Genomic DNA, 19,881 nt, shown 5'->3' with positions numbered 1-19,881 from the left:
AAGAACCACTGCCCCCATTCACCCTGTCCTCCACCTATCTCAGGGTAGGAACAGAGACTTTTCTCACATCCAGCTCTCCAGCTTTCATCCGTGGGTTGCTCATTTCTGCTAAAAGGGGACACGGCCCTGCAGGCTCCATTAGCTCCGACAGCAGCAGCCCCGAGAAATAAAACAAACGAGTTTATTCAGTGCGTTCAAAAAAGAGAAGAGGTATGGTTATTCACTGCTCACAGTCAAGGCAGAGGCAGAGATAATACACCGCTACTGCTTTGTAGAGTTTCCTTCATATCCATTACATGAGTACCAAACTTTCTTGTGGGATTATGAGTAAGACCACAGGCTAATTCTGACCTGTTAATCCAAATCCTTAATGTGCCAAGACCCAAAGAGACAGCTCATGAATCAGAGTCCCTGTGAAACAGCCTACACTGGTTCCCCCCTACAGGCTGACTTAGCACAGTTCTGCTCGTTTCTGGGATTGTTCAACATGCCACAGATGGCTACTTGGGGAATAGTATAATGGAGGTCGCTGCACGCAGCCATATGAAAGGATTTAATAGTTGGGGTGGGAGTTTATTTCTGAGGTGCTTGCGGAAAAAGCGCCCAAACTGCGTGTTCAACAGATGGGTAGAAGAGACAGAGTGTGAGACAGAAAGAGGGTGCTCTGAGGCTCCTTTGCACTCTCGTTGTCTCATCCTGGGTTGTCATTCCCGTTCAGCGTCAGTGAGCCACCTGCTCGCTTTTGAAGGGAGGAGTCAAGACCAGAGTCTGAAGAACCGCTCACCCAGCCTCAACCTCCCCCATTTCTCCCCACTTTATATTTATCATTAAACTGAAAATAACCCGGGATAGACCGAGGCGGAGGGACGGTAACGAGAAGCGGCACTGCGGCAGACAGTCACTGGCGCTCGCAAATAAATCGGACCTCAGTGCGTGATCAGGTAGCTTTCAAAGGGCTTTCTGTTGCGTGGTGAGATGCCAGTACGGATGTAAGTCAACCCCCCTCTTCTTTTCCTCCCAGTGCACGCTCACTGGCGTCTTTGGTACATCCTGGCTCTTTAGCATTCAGCGGGAGAAGGCACCCACTCACCCAGGCGCACAGGGAGGGAGAGACACCGCTATCAGAACTCCAACCTATCGCCATGTACGTGAAGCAGACATTCACCTGCCAGTAATTATTTCCAGTCAGCAAAATCACTGCTGAAGGAGCCCTGGTTTAGAAATCCTGCATTCAGCTCAAATTGGCATCGTGGGTAAAACTGGCATCGTGTTCGTGTGCGCGCGCGTGCGTGTGTGTGTTTGGTGGGAAGAGAGAGTAGGTAGCCTATGGAAGCGGGGAATAAAAGTCTGTGTGCGCACGATGTGGTGCGTGAGCGTGTGTGTATGTGCGGTGTATACGTGTGTGTTTCTTTTGGCCACTGCGCAAAGTTACAGGTCTGCCAGCGGATTTAGAGGCAACCACAGAGGGATTCAGCATTCGGGAGGCTTTTTCTCTCCACCTGTGCTCAACTAATGGGCTCTAAGTCAGCTGCAGAGATGGATTCGGAGGTTTTCCTGTGTTTGGTACCTCTGATCGTATTCTCATATCCCATATTTTGAGCGGAACGCTGCCGATTCACTTCAGTTTAGTGTGTGAAACTGGTGAGAATTAAAGATCCGGTTTCCCTGCGTCCCTAAAGCCTCGACACATGTAAACTGAGATCTTTACACACGCAAGCCAAGATAGAAATTAATGGATCTGCCAACAGACTGCACAGGAAATTAGGACTGCACAGCGCAAAGAAACAATCCCACCGCTCTGGACAGAGATGTTCAGTTTAATAGATATAAAAATTACCTGATCGCTGTCAGCAGCAGTTATTCGATGCGACGGCTATTCCCCGCTCGGTTCCGTGGGTACAAATTAAGTTTCCCATCCATGGCACGTCTCAGATGGAGAGGGGAGACTATCACTCATTCATTCCTCGCTGCTGCGCGGAATCTTCTCCCCACAAATGTTCTTCTCTGCGAGGCATTCCACTTCTGCGCCTCCCAAAACGGTCCAAAAAATCATAAGAGTGGAAAATAAATGAACAGAAAAATAGGGATATGAAATCATAAAGTGGCCATAGATCTAAAATAAAGGAGAACAGAACAGAAGAACCCAAGAAAAAAAGGCAATGTAAAGAAAAATGAAAAGAAGAAGGTACGTCGTAGTTGTAGATGTCCAGTTTTGTTCCAAAGATACATCCACGTCAGATAATCTCCATGGTTTTTGCGCATATAGGCACGCTGTATATTCCAATGCAAAGAGAGAGGACGCGCTCACAGGCAGCAGCGCCGCAGCAGCAGCAGCAGGGGCAGAGTGGGATAACGGTTTTTTTTCTACTGATGCCCGGTACTCCAAGTCCAAGGAAGCTCTTCATTTGAAGCAGAGATTGAAACAGAGACAGCGAGAAAATCTATTATACACCAAGCAGCACCACTTCCGATCACTGCCCCTCTCCTCTCCCCACACGGTGGCTGAGTGTGTTTGTGTGTGTGTGTGGCTGCGTCTGCGCTGGCATTCGGGATGGGTATCCACAGGCAGCGGCTCACAGTCGGGCATCTGGCTCCCCTGCAGTCGCTTCACAAGCGGAGGACAGAGATGCGCGCCCTCGCTGCCCTCCGCCGGGGATCCGTCAGGCGCGTTCACAGTGGAACCCCTCCTCCCCTCCCTCCCCGTTCCTCTCTCGCGCTCTCCTACCCCCGCTTCCTTCGCCATTAGTGACGTCAGCACGCGCAGTTTCCAAATACAGAAAGTGCAGATTTACAGACATAATCGTGATGATAGCAAAGTCTGTAAAGGATAACTTCCTTTTTTGTATTTTCAGACTTTTTTCCAGGATGACTCCATGAGTAGCAGAGTAGGGAAACTTTGCAGTTTGAGGACTGATCTTTACACTCAAACCAATGTGTCAAAGTGACATCAAATAGAAGCCAAAAGGAGTTTCATCCTGTGAATAAACAGACTGAATTGAATGTTGATCCCTCTTTATGATATAAAAGCAGAACAGACCATCAGTGGTAAGAATGTTTTTCTTTTATACATATTTAAAGCCTGCAACCAGGGTCTATACCAACTTGGACAATGCATATCTTTTTATCCATAGGTGGCGCCACAATCATCACAACTTAAAGTTTCTTACCGGGATTTTAAATGAGCCTTACGTAACACACATTGACCCAGCTGAAATAACATTGTTATCTGTGAAGGGGAGACAAGGTATGGTTTTCAAAATGATTGGAACTACAATTTTCATCATTTTAGGGTTAGAAGGTGTCACACACTCCTTCCACTGTTTACCCACTTCTTCCCAAATCCTACAGGATGATTTTCAAAGAGAGAAACAGGTGCATCTAATTCCAGATCATGACATGTTTGTTGTATTTTTTTGTGTTGTTTTTGGTTTTATTGTTGTCAATCCTATTATAAAAGAGATACGTCCTGACTCAGTTACAAGCAGACAGCTCTGTGCACAACATGTTACTATGGTTCCCTTTTTTTTACACACAAGACCAGCTGTCAGCAGCCTGTAGCATGTCAATGATAACCAGTGCTAGGCCCAACATTTTCCTTGAGCTAAAGAGAAGGAGCCGAAAAAAGACGTGCTGCCGTTAAAATGCAAGGAGAAGATATAAACCTGTCCTACTGTTATGGGAAATGTTAGATGTATGTCCACGAATAAGCTAGCAGTGCTAATCCAGCACCAGAGGGAATACATTCAAAGTAGCATCATGCTATTTATAGAGATATGGCTAAAGAACTAGACATGGAACACAAACTCCATATATCAGCTCTGAGCCTGTCTGCTGTCAACTAATTTCAACTTATTCTTATTGTAATGTTTAAACTATAGATCTTGTTTGCTGCTGTAATTTATGTATTTTTTTTTCTGTTGTGTGACACATAAGGGGTATCTCATCTTATATTATCTGATATGTCTGCAGTGTTTGTGGATTGTGTTTATATGTACATGCTGCATGGTACAGTTTAAGCTGCAACTGTGGATGCAACAACACGTGTTGTCAGACCATGTTTTTAGAAGGTCATTTTGAGCCCATGCCGTGATTTTCACTACAGAGCCATGCCTGTTTTAAATCTCAGCCATTTTATTCTATTTTTAAGTATCATTCAACCTGTTAAAAGTTAATCGAATACACTGGGATACAGTCCTCCTGGTGTTTTAGTCATTACACAACCACACCAGTGTTTTGTTGTCCCTGTCCCAACTCAATGAAATGTATTGGTGGCATTACACCTATAACAAGCCATATACCTTTGAGTAAAGAGTCTGTCTGCATCATTTATGAACATTTATACAGCACATCAGCACAACAGATTTCATTTTATCTTATAAAACATGTAACTGACTCGAGGTTCTTTAAAAAAATGCCACAAAATATCAGCTGCCATTCACAGAGAGTGAATTACAAGGATCGGTTTGCCAGCTTGTCAGCATGGGATTTTGTCAGTCTGCTTGTTTTATGCACAGTATCAGTTTTTTTTTTTTTTTTTCAAGTCAGAGAAGGTCACCAGCAACATGGAGGTCCCAGTGGAAAAACTGCCGTTGCACCTTTTTCAGGATTGGGAGTTTTTGTTTGCCCCCCTTGATGCTACTCCTGACATATCTTGGTGTCATTACACAACAAAGACCCAGATGGGAACAAGCAAGAGTAGTTAACGAGGAAAAGGCAAGTCTGTGGAAATGGGGAAATGTTTTTTTGTGACAGGATTTCTGAACAGTTGCTTGCTAATCCCTAACGGCGTGAAGCTAAACAGCTAAATAATCCCTGAGAGTTTCACAGGCTTTGGTTTCAGTTTTCAAACTTGTATCTCAGGCGTCTCCTACACAGTAGATGGTGTGATTACATTTTGGAGCACCATGCTGCATATATTTGCATATGGATGAATAAAAGTGGTGGAACAAGTGCTTCTTTGAACACTTAATGGTGGAGGAGGAGGAGGAGCTGTATAGGTGGAACTCATATTCATCCATCATCTATATTCCTCTTCTTCTTACTGTTGTGTAACTTGTTATCCATGTATCTGCACAGCTACATTATTTATTATATTATCTTTTTTTTCATCACAAACTTTTTTAGGGGCTGAGAGCTTTTGTATTCACTGAAGTTTCTCTCTCTTTTTTAATGAACAGTCAACAACTAGGAAGTACACTTGCTGCCAAATGCAGAGGAAGATGAAGGAACACTTTGTGACAATGAAGTCCATATCGCTGAAGACAAAAGTGGACTGTATTACTTTCACAACCCAGATTCGAAAATTGCTGCACAGTGGGCTGGGTGAGCAGAGCAGCTGATGACTCAGAGAAAATAGATGCCATCATGGGCAGGGGGACTGTGTTGGCCAGATTACAGTGTGTCAGAGTCCAAACATTAAACCTACGGGTACTGCAAGGCAATACATTTGGCTAAGAAGTGAGGCAATTTTTCTCTAGACTCAGTCTGCTGAAGAAAATCTTTGTTTATATGCTCAGTTATTTATGTAAATAGACCCAATTTGGTGTGTTTTCTCAATATTAAATGTATGGAAATATGCTACTTGCTTTGTGCAAGGCTTGCAAAGATGCATTATTAAGGCAAGCATTGCATTAGTTACATGCATTTTTAACTCATGAATGAAGATATTGTGTCTTATTATTGGTAACACAGTTGAACAAATATTAAATATTAAATGCTATCTTAATACAGGGATAGAAAACATGCACTGTGTTGCCTTAACTTGAGCTTGTTATGGAAAGCCAAGGATTTCTTGGAATAAAAAAATTAAAAATATCTCAAAAGGATACTTTTTTATCCAGTCTACAGTTCTCTAGGAACATTTTGCCATCCGCCTGAGAGGAGTCTGCCCAGAATCAAATCTGTGGGCTCCCAAATTGGACCAAATGAAAGCACAAAGCAGATCAAAAGAAAGACTGTGTGCAACTGTGATAATCATTCTCATTTATAAGCATTAGAACATGCCATTGCATTTGATTTTGCAGCTACATACAATGATGGGAAATTCTCCATTGGCCACGTTCAATTCACTTACTAACTGATAAGAATCGCTCATCCCAATTCATAATTTCCTTTAACTAATTGGAAAAAAGGATTCAGATAAGGTTGAATATTCTAATAGGCTGCAGATAATAGTCGACGATGGGCTGTTCTACATACCAAATGTGCAGGATGGCATGTTAACATTGCTCAAACTTTCCTAAAGAGTTCTACCGATGTCTGTAAAATAAGTATTCAGGGGTTTGGATTTTCATCATGGAACAGGTTCCAGTTCCCTTTTGTTTTTTAGCTTTTAGGCAAAGAAACACTGACCAATCATGTACCAGCAAGCTACAGTGTATGCAGTTCATCAGGTGGATTACACACCGAGATAAGGTAATGTGACGGTGAGATATGTATCCATACAAAGACATATTTCAATGCTAATGTAGCTAATATCACATTCTTGACCAACAAGAACAAGATCTATTTGAGGCTTTGTTCAAGAGTCTGTAGTTGAATTTCGTTGTCCTGGAATAACCAGAAATGACAAATCTAACCTTCATTAAATAAATTGAATGGTGACAAACAATATGAACTGTTGGCTACATCAAAACAGTCTACGTTTAAGTATTTTTTTGCAGAAACTATGACAGATAATGATAGGCCTTGATAACCAATGGGTTTCAATGTTACTGTTGTGGCTGGAGATAAACAGACAATTACTTGAGCCAATAAATTACATTTTAAAGGAACTAGGATCAACAGATGTCTGTGCTCTCTTAGATCTTGTAAATTTTAAAATGATAATTATGAAAAAATAAAAAATAAAAAAGTCTGCCACCTCTGTGGGCAGATATGTCAATGTGGCTGGTGTTGAACAATTTTAATGCTTCCTCATTACGTCTATTTTGCTTATCTGCCTTTTATATTCTGAACTCTGCTTTAAATCTCCTTGGTCACCATTGACATGTCTACAAAGCATTATTTCATGTGTAATGACAGGATATTGAAAACATGTTTTTGAAATTTGAGTCAAGTCATGAATGAATTAATACAGTTTAATATTGCTTCTGACATACATATCAGCCATTGTCTTAGATTATATGTTTAGCAAAACAGGGCTACAGAGACTCATTCTAACTCATTTTGTTTACTTCTCATACTAAATTAACCGGTTAAGCTTGGCCCAATTATACCTCTTTAATAGGTTAATTATTCCACTGTCCTTGTCTTCTTGGAGAGCTCTGGCTGACCAGAGCTGCTGGTGTGTAAAGCCCACTGAGGCATTCAAATAACTGTGTTATTGGTCTGTGGACATGGATGACTACTCTCATTATCCTGCCTGGTTATGCTCACTAATGATGACCTTGTTACTGAAAATAAACAATGAAAGGGAAGCCAAATAGTGACATAATGAAAGTTGGATGATTGAAAGGAACGTCGAGTGTCTGCCAAGTTTGTTGCAATTTCAGCACCATGGAGAGCTCATTGAAGCTTAGGGATCATGCTTTTAGGTCTACACACACTCAGACATGCGCAAAGGCACGCACACAGAGAAACAGGCAAGGACAGAGAAACACACAGACACACAGACACACAGACACACACACACACAGACACACACACACACACAGACACACACACACACACACACACACACACACACACACACACACACACACACACACACACACACACAGACACACACACACACACACACACACACACACACACACACACACACACACACACACACAGAAAGAGAGAGAGGGAGCGCTCTGGGAAGATTTCAGCACCATGGAGAGCTCCATCAGTATCCAAGAGAGACATGAAAGGTGATTTGGAGCCTACTTAGACACTTTTGGAGGCAGGGAGGGAGGCAGACAGACAGTATATCACTGATTTAACCTACTTGAGGATAGCACAGAAACCGAAAGTTTCTTTTATAAAGTACTCTTGAAAAACTCCACTGTGAAATCCTGAAGAGGATTTCCATCAGAATCTTTCCAATATAGTTTTATGAAAGCATAGTTTGAAAACAGTTCTTTTGAAAAAGAATAATAGTTCTTCAGATTGTAAGATATGGCAGTAATGATAACATTTCTCAAAATCTGTGTAGCAACACGAGTAGAGCAAGAGGGGTTTGAATTTGTTGATGGGAATATAGACTTATTGTAACTGTCATGTCAGATGCTTTCAAGCATTGTCTGTGATGTCTTTTAAGTATAATTTATCTTAATTTTAGCCATAAAGACCATAACAATTAGGGCTGGGACGATTTGCTGTTCTTGCAATTTGATTCTAAAACAACTTTTGGGGGTTGCCAATTCAATTTAAATAGCCAGTCCTCAATATTTACGATTTTTAGTTTGCTTTTTTACCACCAGACCATGTGAAAAAGTTAAAAGATGATGATAATGTCTACAGAGTATATCAGGAGCCGCATTTTACCATAAAATACACATCATGTGAGTCAGAGAGAAACATTTCACCCTCTACTGGAGAAAAGTGGTACCTTTTTTTCCAATGTAGTTTATAAACAAAGACTTAAATGAATAATTTGAACATGAAAAACATTTTTTTTTTTGACAAATAATCCCGATTTTGATATTACCAAACAAAAATTCCTGGTATATTGTATAATGACTTTTTTTTTCTCCCACCCCTAATAACAGTTGCTTGTCTTGTTTTCAGGTGTGAACACAGTAAGTGTTCTTAATGCACATGCAAAGTTAAATACCTTGATCATATTCACTAAATGTGTGTGGGATAAAATACTGACCATAGTCACTTGATACATCTATAATAATAATAATAATAATAATAATAATAATAATAACAATAATAATAATAATAATAATAATAATAATAATAATAATAATAATAATAATAATAATAATAATAAAAATAAATAAATAAATAAATAAATAATACATCTGTTATATTAGGATAGCTATATCACACACTCATAGTTAAAAACTACTTTTTTTTAAGAAATTGATTTAAATTTATATAGTTATTTGTTTAATTATTTATTTATTTAATCTCACTGCATTGGGGAAAGTCAAAAAGTAAAACATAATCTCTGAATATTTTTTCTTACCTTTAATTTCCAGGTGACATTCTATTCCTTACAAAATATAACTGACAAAATTAAGATGAGTAAATGATTTTTCTTTTCATGACTTGGAACTCTGGACTTGTTGCTGTTCAGCCTCCAGGGTCTAGCTGAGACAAAGAGAGGACTGCTAATGAAAACAGGGAAAGGCAGTTTTATCCCTTTTTGTAAAGTAATTATGCTCCAAAGACCTAAAAACTATGTCTTCAAACTCTGCCTAAACATCCAAGAAGAAGCTTAGTGTTGCTCATCTGACTGCCTGCTGTGTGTCTCTGGTCTGTATCAAACTGTCAGCTCCTGTCCTATGTTTGAGTTTTGAAAATCATCCCAAACTGTGTCAGTTTGTAACCCATGTAATGAGACATATCACCCTTGCCTTCACCCAGCCTTTCAATTCACAGACTGACATAATGATTTGATTTATTTACTGCTGCTTCCTTTCACCTTTTATTTCTCACAAATGTAATGAATACTCTTTGTACTCAGCTGAAATAGTAAACCTTTGACCTGCACCTCTGTAACCATGCTTCAAGAAGCAGCTAGGTCAAGTATTGCATTGTCCAATGCAAGTTATGACGTAAACATACAATATGTACAATGTATGTACATGTCGGTACAAGTCACTGGAGCCTCTTGACCTGATTAGCTGACATCTGCTGTTGCCAGAGGGGAAATCTCCATTTTGAAACGTATAGAGGAACTGAAGTAACTGGTCTTCAAACCATTTCACAGCATCAGGCAGATAAACAGAAGAAAGTGGGGTCATAGGGAAATGTGTTTATGTGGTCATGTTTATAAATGTTGGATGTTGGAGTAGAACAAGAAAAAAGCTTTTTTTTCTCTCCATGGTAGTGCAATGACAATAAACAATGCCCTTAGTGACAGCTTTTTAAGACTCAAAGTGTGCACATATTGAGTTCTTACTTTTTGTGTTCGACCTTAATATTCATACTAAATGACAGCACCAAAAGGCAAGAAGATAACCATGACTCCACTGCCGGGCTGCTAATCAGAACAAGTGTAATTTTCTATCCTTCCTTCGTCTGAAATTTTAAAACGGCTGCCCTGCTGAAAAATTGTATTGCCCCTGTTTGATTAATTTTGTGGAGGCTAAACGGTTCCTGCACAATGGTGTGTTTGATTTGCCTCTCATAAATCAGGGGAAGAGGGAACAGCCAAAGCTTTGGGGTCAAACTTACAGTGTCAAATTAGTTTTATGATCCTTTTTTATTTTTTTCATGGCTGGTTGTTTTTTCAGTAAAATTTCTAGCCGTTTCAGCCACAGTCACGGTTGTTTTTACAACTTCCACAAAACCACCAGACAGGTGCCATTTTAATGATGTTTGACATTTCTTCCTGCAAGACCTGTTTTTGAACCATCACCCACTTGAAAGTCCACTTATAACTTTCCTCTCAGATTTATTCTCTCCTTTTCCTGATTCCTCTTTGCAAGAATTGCTTTGAAGTTTATCCGTGCAGTGATTTTCCATCAAAACTAACACAAATGATGTTTTCACTCTGCCAATTATACATTCATGCTTTCCAGATACACTTCAGTAATCCTGCTTTCTCTGTGTTAATGCATCTCCTCTATACTCACATCTCGAATCCACACAGCAGAGCGGTGTGCTTTGCCAATGTTGCAGTGAAGGAAAACCAAAGCACCTAAACACCTGAACAGAACGTCCCTGAATTGCTTCACATTGCCTGTATTCCTGTAGTTTCTCATATCTCTAAATGTGCAATTGTGCATGCCTGCATGAGGATAATCAAGTGCTGCTTAGCACACGTGTGGGTTTGTGTGCAGCTGTGTACAAAGATGCCAACATAAATTTGTGTGTGTAGGTGCATATTTGTGTGTGTGTCCAATGCTCAGCCTACTGAATCCTCTGTGGGGTGGGAGCTGAGAAAAAAGCAGTGGTCCATGAAGCTAACTAGAGTTCCTCCCTGATCAAATGTGACAATTATGATAGTGCTCTTTGGTACTAAACTCCCCACTGACTCCCCTTTCTTTCCTTCCTCCTCTCTCCTAATGCCACCTCCTCTTTCCATCTCTTAGTGTGCTGCCCTTTTCTCTAACATGTGACCGGGACTCTCTGTATTCTGAATTAGCAGTTTTGTACACAGCCTACTCAAAACCTATACTTCCTCTCATCTCATCTCCTTCAAATGAATTCATTCTCAGACTGCTTTTGCCATAAATTCATTAATCTTTAATCTAATTGGAATTTCCATTCCCCAGGAGTCTTTCTGAGGGAGTAAGAGTTACAAACAAATGTACATATACATTCTGCATTTATATTCATGATGTAAACAGTAAATGTGAGACATGTGTTGAAGGAGATGAAGGCTTTATATTTGTTTAATGTTAGACCAGAGCACATGTCATAGCCCTGCTAACAAGTTACTGCAAACGTGTTTTTCTCAGTTACATTGCACTGGATACTGAGGACGACCTATTCCTGATCTTTTAGATCAGAGCCACCCAGGGTAGTTTATTAGAGTGAGATCAGTGATCGGTGTTTGAGTCAGTCATCCCACATCAATCCTTCACATGAGCTGCCACTGAGCACAGTTTGCAGCTAAAAACAAGTTGAACAGGTCATTCTGAGTTTACCTAACTGTATGCTCCTGTTAATAACCTTAAAGTGGGGCAATTGATGATGAACACCAGCGACAGCTTAAACTTTATAGCATGAATACACACATGGTCAGCTAGCAGGATTACAGCAACAACTGTTTCATGACAGCTGACTGTAGCTCGTCAGAGACGTATGGTTCAAATAAGTGAAAACATAAACCTTAACCCATCAGGATTAACAACCCTCTGACTAGAATGTCAGCAGTGTAAAAGTATTTCAAATGCTGGTGAAAACAGTAACCACAACCAATATATGCAATAAAAGTTGTTTCCTGAGGGGCTCAGTGGTGAAGCTGCTTCCAAGAGGATCAATGTCATACATATGAACTTAACATGCAGTGAAATTCATGAAGGCAACAGGAGAAGCTGCTCTTCCTTTTTTTTATTGCTTTAATTTTCCCCAACATTTTCTGATTGAACTTTTTGCTCGCACAGTCTCTCACAGAGGGATTATCTGCTTCCCATCTACACATCTGACAAACACAGCTTCTTTATAACCTCCTTTTTTCACACAGTTCTGAAGCTAAAAATGCACATCCACTCAAGTATTATATATAATCTTTTTTTCAGCATCACACAACTTTTACAGTGTTCTGTTCATTTTCCAGACTTTGAAATGAGCTGCTGGCATCAGCTCAAAAATGTGCATACATTTTATCAATCTGTATGATTTTTCTCTTTGCAACATCTGACGAGTTTTGTCCTCGCTTATATTAAATGTGTAGTTTGACTGATTTACAAACCATCAAAATCATCAAATTGAACTTCAGAAGCACAAAAACTTTAGAATTATTATTATTATTATTACTATTAGGATTTAGTTCTTGACTGAGCTATGGTATTTCATTCTATTGTCTCATTCATTTGATCAGATCAGGACATGGGAGATACTTCTTCTGGTGTGATTGCTGGTCAATTTCAAAACTCTGCCGTAAGGACGGTTCAGACTGATCTATAAAATGACAAAAACAGAGTGGGTGAAATCTTTCCTGAGAAGAGTCCAGGTTCCAGATTAAAGGGGTTGTGAGGAGTTTGAAAGTGATCCTGAAAAAGTTTTCCTTCTCTTGCCTGATCATAATCCACACTTTAAAATGACATTATCAGAGCCAGCATAGGTTATTTCTAAATACTACTTTGTAGCTTTTTCTTAGCTTCCCAATTAGGTTGAGCAGGACTGGATTGGTTTATGACAGGAGCTTAACTGTCAGACAGAAAAAAAGGACACAAGCATATGAAAGCTAATTGGGTGAGTGATGCAGCCCAATCTAAAGGCTGACACAGGTTAAGCTGTTTGTGATAATGTTCATTTCAACCCACAGTCAGCAGTTATTCTGCAGGGGTCTGTTCAAACTTGAGAGTCTATCAATAAAATGAAGATTGAGGTTACATTAACTCTGCTTGGTGGATTATGGACATGTCTCACAGGATCGAGCCGTCAACGCTACTTATGGATGGCTACTGAACTACTGTACAAACTAACAGTTAGCTTGTTGTCACCTTAGTCTATGGATATGTCATAGAACTGGGCTGCTAGTTGTGCTACATGTAGCCCGCTACTGATTTACAGTAGAACCTTGTGTTTGCTTGTTGTATCAACAGCACTACTTAACTGTACTGATAAATACCTTACCTCGTTACGTTGTATCGGGTAAAAAGTTGTCTTGAACAAAGAAAATTTGTTCCCAAACAAACACATGCCTGGTTAAAAGTCACATCTTTACAACAGTGTGTCTAATACTCCGGGGTGGCAAGGCAGTCCAGATAAAACAGATCCTCCTTATAGCATCTTGAAGATAATTTTGATATGTCCTTTGGTTTGGACATGGTTGTGTTTATGATCCTTGTCATGTCTGTCAACACAACGTCTATCTGGTGATGCTTCCCTGTCTGCCACCCTGATAGGTTATTGAGCTATAGGGATTATTTGTTTATCAACAACACCGGATGTGCGTGCAACTTGGGTGCAGAAACACTATGGAGTATGATGGTTTGTCAATTGACATGGAGGAGTTACCCAAAAAACACCTTTTCAAACTAAATATCATCACTTACACAGATGGTCAACAGCTCCCAGGTTTGTGAAATAGCAGTGAGTGGCCAGAAGAGATCAGCAAGTGGACAGATATTAGGCGGACAGACAAATTTAGCAGAGAAATCCTGCGTGTACCCAGAGAGCAGTTTAAACACACAAGTGTCACTCGATGCTCATGACTGCATTATCCGTGGACACTTACCACCAAAAAGTGCACAGACAGCTGAGCTGGTTCATAATAAAAGAACCAGAAAACTGCATCCAGAGTAACGTATTTACTCGCAGACATCACTGGTGTTTCAGTGTAAAGTGTGACCCTGTTAACTGGTGACTCTCAGCGGTTAATCACTGATACTTTTGGCTGAGAGCCACCAGTTAGCATGGTCCAAAACACCAGTTGCTCTGTGACGGTCCAAACTTGACAGAAGTTGCCTCTATTGTGTAGTATTGTTTTTGACAGTTTTCCACTGAACAACCATACATTTTTATGCTGATAACAGGTTGAATTTAGTGTTCAAAAAATGCTAACTTGTTTGAATGAATGGAGCTAAACGCTACTTCTTTATGTTTGCGCTTCTTTATGATGAAGTGGACTAATAATCCCTTTACATTCTGTCAAAGATTGTGGTGGCTGTGGGTCAGTTGGGAAGGGTAAATAGATGTATTGACACTTCACACTTGAAGATTATTTTGACAAAAAAGTGATAACGATAACCCCTTATCAGACCACAGCCCGGTCATGGTTCAGTTGAAAGTTCAGGTCTTGAATTGGGCCTGAAATTGTCTTGTATTGGACCACCCTCACTCTCGTCTTAATCTCTTGCATTCTCTTTCCCTATTGCTCATGAAGAGGATGACTTATTTTGAAGACAACTACTCTGAGCTCCTACAAGATTTAAAGCAGCAACAGGAGTGATTTTGGTAAAGACACTTGAGATCACATTTGTTTATAACACCTGCGGTGGGGATCATACACCAGCCTCAAGGGGTGAAAAAATTATTTTATTTTAACACAATATATTAAAGATGAAAAAAATTTAACAGCTTCAGAATAAATAAATGTCCAGTTAGACTTGTGTAAGAAGGCCTGACAGCAGAAACTTTCTGCAGTTAATGTGCAGCTTGAATGAAAACCATGATGGCTGAAGCCACTGTGGTATGGAGCCCCAGCCATCACACGGTGAAGCACATACAACATATATATTTATTTTTCTTTAAATACCTAGAGTATAACTATAGGCTGTCCAGTGCCTGTTTTTCTCTGTCTCTTTTCTTCTTTCTCATCTCTATGAGGCCACACAAAGTTGGCTGTTAGACCTGATGGTGAGTCAACAAGTCAGGCTCATCAGAAGGTGCCCAGGTTTCCATTTCCTCCAAGCTATAAATCACTCTCATACAGGAAAACATGTAGTGAACCGTGAATTTCCTCAAACCTACACACAATCATCCTTACCTTCAGCTGCGGTGTTAAATTTCAGGATTATCTCAGGGTGAAATCCTTTCCTTCAGCTGACAGAGACAGATGACGAGCTGGGAATGGCCCTCCCCTCGGCCCACCTACAGTATAACTTCTCTATGGTCATCTCAGTCTGTCTATCCCCTTCCTCCTGCTCCTCTTCGTAGACATCTATCACCTTTCCTCGGCCTTCTTCTCATATATCTCCCCCGGTCCCTCCATCTCATCTCTCTGTCTGCTCCGTTCATCCCATCCCTCCAACCTCCTGCCCATACATTTAAGAGCAGCTGAAGCCCACAGCGCACCATACTGCGCTGGCCCATCCATCATGGCTGACTGTAGGCCAAACAGGTCTGGAAAAAAGGCGCTTTGATTTAAGTCTATCCTGCTCTCGGCTTGGCGGGCTGTTCTGTGGTGCCCCAGATGGTTCTTAGACCTAAAAACCCGGGAGATAAGTGATTTAGGTCCATCTGGAGATGAGCTATTAGAGCTACTCTCTTAGCTATTCCAAAGCCTGACTCATATCTGTCAGCATAATGTGGATTTTCTTGAATCATCACAAGCAATCAATCAAGACTCACATTTTCAGGGCACCTCTGTCTGAACATACTGGTTAAAAACTGAGATCAAGCCTTCTCACACAGTTCCACTACAGTATAAGTATGAAGGTACTGTTTTGGTTTCCACAATAGATAAAACAGTATTTGACAATTATACACTCTTATTGTGTTGTATTGTATGAAGCTCTCATGTTGTCAAGCTTCACAAAGTGCTTTTAAAGCCCTTTCTGTCCTTAGATGGGTAGTGTGTAAATAAATAGAACATCTTCACACACTTTATTTTAGCTTTAACACAAATTTGGTGGAAATGAAAATGAATGGGACAGTCCTTTGCAGCAGAAGTTTGGCTACTCTGGTTTTAACCCTAAAGTGGTTTGGTTAGTTTCAGGTACTTGAGATATAACATCAATACATTTTATTTATGTGTTTGTTTTCAAGGTTAACTTCTATATGTAACATAATGAAAATGAGCAGTCCATGAAGAAGGGTAAAAAATTGTCTGCAATAAAAGGTGCATGGTGGCATGCTTATAATGAATATGTTCTCTTAAAGTGAGGTTTAAACTGGGAAAAGAGCTGTGTTTGCATAGCCTATTTACTAGTCTACTGACCCCTCAAACCTTTCTTTCATTATGTGTCACACTTACTTAGTTACACCACATGACCTGCCCCAAAGACACAGCAACGGGTACAGTTCAGTATTTAGTGTCTTGCACAAGGTCACTTTGGCACAATGACAGCAGGACTTGGGATCCAACCCTGACCTTCTGATTGAGAGATGGCCAACCCTACCACTGAGCCACTCTTGCCCTGCTGTCACTTTAGACAGAATGTCAAACTGAAAGTAAGAGTCTTGGGTAGCTTGTGGTTCAGGGTTCCGGGGGGCTTTAAGATTTTCTAAAAGCTCAATTTTCCTTGATTTGACCCACACCTGAAGATACAGTGCATCAGATTTAACCTCTGTAATTTGCACAGTTATTGCCTGAAATGTAGCACCTGTACAGTGGTATAAATTCTAGTAATGTTTGCATTTCTGTTTGATTTGAGTCACTTTGGGTAAAGTAATTACATTTTAGCCTAAAAATTGACATTTCTAGTGATTTAGTCCTGCTAAACAGGTCAAATTTTATATAAACTGAGGCACTCCCCTCTAATAGTCATCATAACTACCACTCACTAAGCTGCCTGATCTAAGCAACATTTGTTCTGTTTGGTTCAATCATGGAGACAGGAAAAAACAGAGAGCATCAGCTGGCTTAAGGGCAAAGTGTAGTTCAATATCGTGGAGTTTAAAGGTCCCATATTATGCTCCTTTTCTGTAGTTTAATGTGGATTGATGTCTTCATAAAATGGTAGTACCATGTTTTGGTCCAAAAAAGCCAATAAATTAAGCACAGCAGCATTGTTTCCAGGCTCTCATAGCCCCTCTGTTCAGAACGGTCTGATTTAGTGGGCGTGACCTTCATATGTAAATGAGCCACCGCTGATACCGCCCCGCTGCCCCACAATAGCGTTCTCAATATCCTCATTTTAGACCATTCTGAAGATCTTGTTGAGATGCTCCGTTTCGAGAATGACCTCCAGTAACCTTGCAACGTCCCAGCCCTTTGTGCTCTGATTGGTCGGTTCTATCAGAGGGGCGAAGGGGGTAGATACAGGGGTTGTTTTTTGCAGCATGGCAGTATTGACAAAATCGCCATACTGGATAGGGGAAACCCAGCGAGTTTGCTGTTTGCCACAACTTCACCATAAGGCATTGATAGCACTAATAAAATGGCAGAGTGTAGGATGCGTCCTTTTGTATTGGACCCCGAGTCAGATCCAGATGGTTCTGCAGCTCAGGAGCAAGAAAATCCACCTCGACACAGATCATCTCAGGACGCTTCAGTGTGGTGAGTCAAACCGGTACTGTGACATGTATCGTTTATACTCGGAAATATAGGCAGACTTCACCAATAAACTATTTCTATAACAGGGCTCCATCCTGCTCCTTCACTTTTCTCTGTCTGTTTTATCCATCATGCTGAAAGTGTAGTCTAAAGATCGCCTCTACCGTCAGTTTGTCACTATATTATAACGGCAGCATTATTGTGGTCCAGGTTCACAGTGCATGTCAGAACAAGCATGCAAATATCACATTCTCACAAGTATTAAGACGTCTGCTAAAACTACAGTGTTTTAACTGCTAATTCACCATGTAAAGCTGAGCTGCTCTGCAGGGCAGAGTCCCTGCATCCAGCACTCAGTCAAGTTAGCCAGAGCTAGTAGGGAGCTTTATTTATACTTGACTCTTGGTGGGAGTATCCCTCGGTGGCGGTTGTGTGACTAACTGACATCACAGAGGAGGAGCTGCTTTATCAGATTACTCCAATAAAAAGAAAGGATCCTTGTGTCGTCAGGAAGGTCGAAATCTCGCCGCCAAATGGTAATGACCTATTTTCAGAGGCATCAAATCTTGTTCTAGGACATCAGAAAAAATAAAATATCTCATTTTTTGAAAATTCAGGGGGTGAAAGGTCTTGTTTTCAAATTTATTATATTATATGTAAGTATTAAATCAGAGATCAGCATGATATGTCCCCTTTAAGAAAACAGCAAAGCTTGTTTACCGTAACATTACAGGCTAAATCAACAGGCTAACCGCAGCTAAAGTTAGCATCCTGAAGCTAACACAGAGACAGGGGGGACACTAAGGAAAAGCTCTTACATCTGCTCCACAGCACACAGCATTTAAAATACTCACATTTCCAGGGTCCAGTCTATTTGCTAGCCCTCTGTTGTTCTGTCCAAAGTTGGGAAAGCATTCAGTCGTGAAGTGACTAGCACACACATGCACAGTTTTACTGAGTGTAGCTGGCACATTTCCTTGATAAATGAATTCTAGCCACTTAGGCTTGTCTTCTCCCGAGATGGGAAGCTTGAGCATGAAACTATGTGGCTGTTTACAGCCAAAAATAGAGCAGTGATGGCTCTTCAACTCTATTCAACACGGGAGTGGGCCCGAAGGAGGTTTGGGCGTATCTGCTTGGTGGACAAATCAGGTCAGACTTGCTCCTGATTGGTCAAAAAGTGGAATCGCTGACGTCAGCAAATCCCCAAAATCCAAACAGCTCAATTTAGGTCAGGATTTTACATTCAAAAACACCACTAAGTACAGGTTTTGTAATTAAATGTAAGTCATGGGTTTAATTTAGTAAAGTACAGATACACAGTAATATGAACTAGTATATTTACTTTGTTACTGTACACCACTGGCCAATGTTCATCAGTCCGTGAGGAAGTGAGAAACCATAATACCTGACACTTGTTTTAAGATTTGAGCTGGAATATTGCTCCAATCATGTCTCTTCACACAAGAGGACAAAAGTAAATTGTCAGGAGAATCAAAGCTTAGAACAAAAAGCATGATTGAATTTCTAAAGGACCTCTGAAGGATACCACTTGGAAAATGCTATTTCTCCTCCATCTATTATAATCATGGCACCAAGGCCTCAAACACTACCTTGTGTTCTGAAAAAAACTGATTTCTGTCATTTAACACAATTGTTGCCCTGTTTTTCAGTACTCAAAATATGTATTTCAAGTAAATGACCATTTCATTTTCAAAAGATTTTTCTATTTACTTATTTTTTTTTCTATGCTGTAATCTCAGTGATATGGACTGACAAAACTAAATTTTGTTAGTTTATCGTTCAAACACAATACACCTTTTCTATGTCCCTAATTTCAAATCAACCTTCTGCTGTTAGGAAATATTTAAACTTGCCAAAAACTGAAACGTTGGTGTACAAACTGGACAAATAGGACACAGTGGACAAAGGAAATAGATTCTGTTGTCAGTATGGCACATCGTCATCTAGATTTAATGAATGTAAACACACCAATAGCAGATTATATTGAGTGACAATAACCCTGGTATTTAATATTGGAATTGACAAAGGCAGCATGATTGCTCTATATGCATCATATTTATTAATTATTTCTACAAATTAACTGACCATCTGTACATTACTTTACTACACACTCCACTTTCTGAACAATGTAAGGACATGTT

General features: G+C 40.2%; 1 protein-coding gene across 11 annotated transcripts in view; it reads right to left on the bottom strand.

The window, feature by feature from the left end:
• adgrb2 (adhesion G protein-coupled receptor B2) overlaps nt 1–2,620 on the bottom strand; it is a 286,386-nt gene extending 283,766 nt beyond the window's left edge. For all 11 annotated transcript variants that reach the window (XR_012599510.1, XM_074686141.1, XM_074686147.1 and 8 more), the window contains exon 1: nt 1,838–2,620. The gene's annotated coding sequence lies outside the window, so the exon portion shown is untranslated. The remainder of the gene's footprint in view (nt 1–1,837) is intronic.
• Nucleotides 2,621–19,881: the final 17,261 nt, after the last annotated feature.

The sequence above is a fragment of the Halichoeres trimaculatus genome, unplaced genomic scaffold, assembly GCF_033239565.1.
Source record: "Halichoeres trimaculatus isolate MK-OKI-2021-1 unplaced genomic scaffold, fHalTri1.1 fHalTri1_scaffold_14, whole genome shotgun sequence".
NCBI classification, from domain to species: Eukaryota; Metazoa; Chordata; class Actinopteri; order Labriformes; family Labridae; genus Halichoeres; species Halichoeres trimaculatus.
The sequence above is the reverse complement of the archived record's forward strand: the minus strand, read 5'-3'. Positions and strand labels throughout refer to the sequence as shown.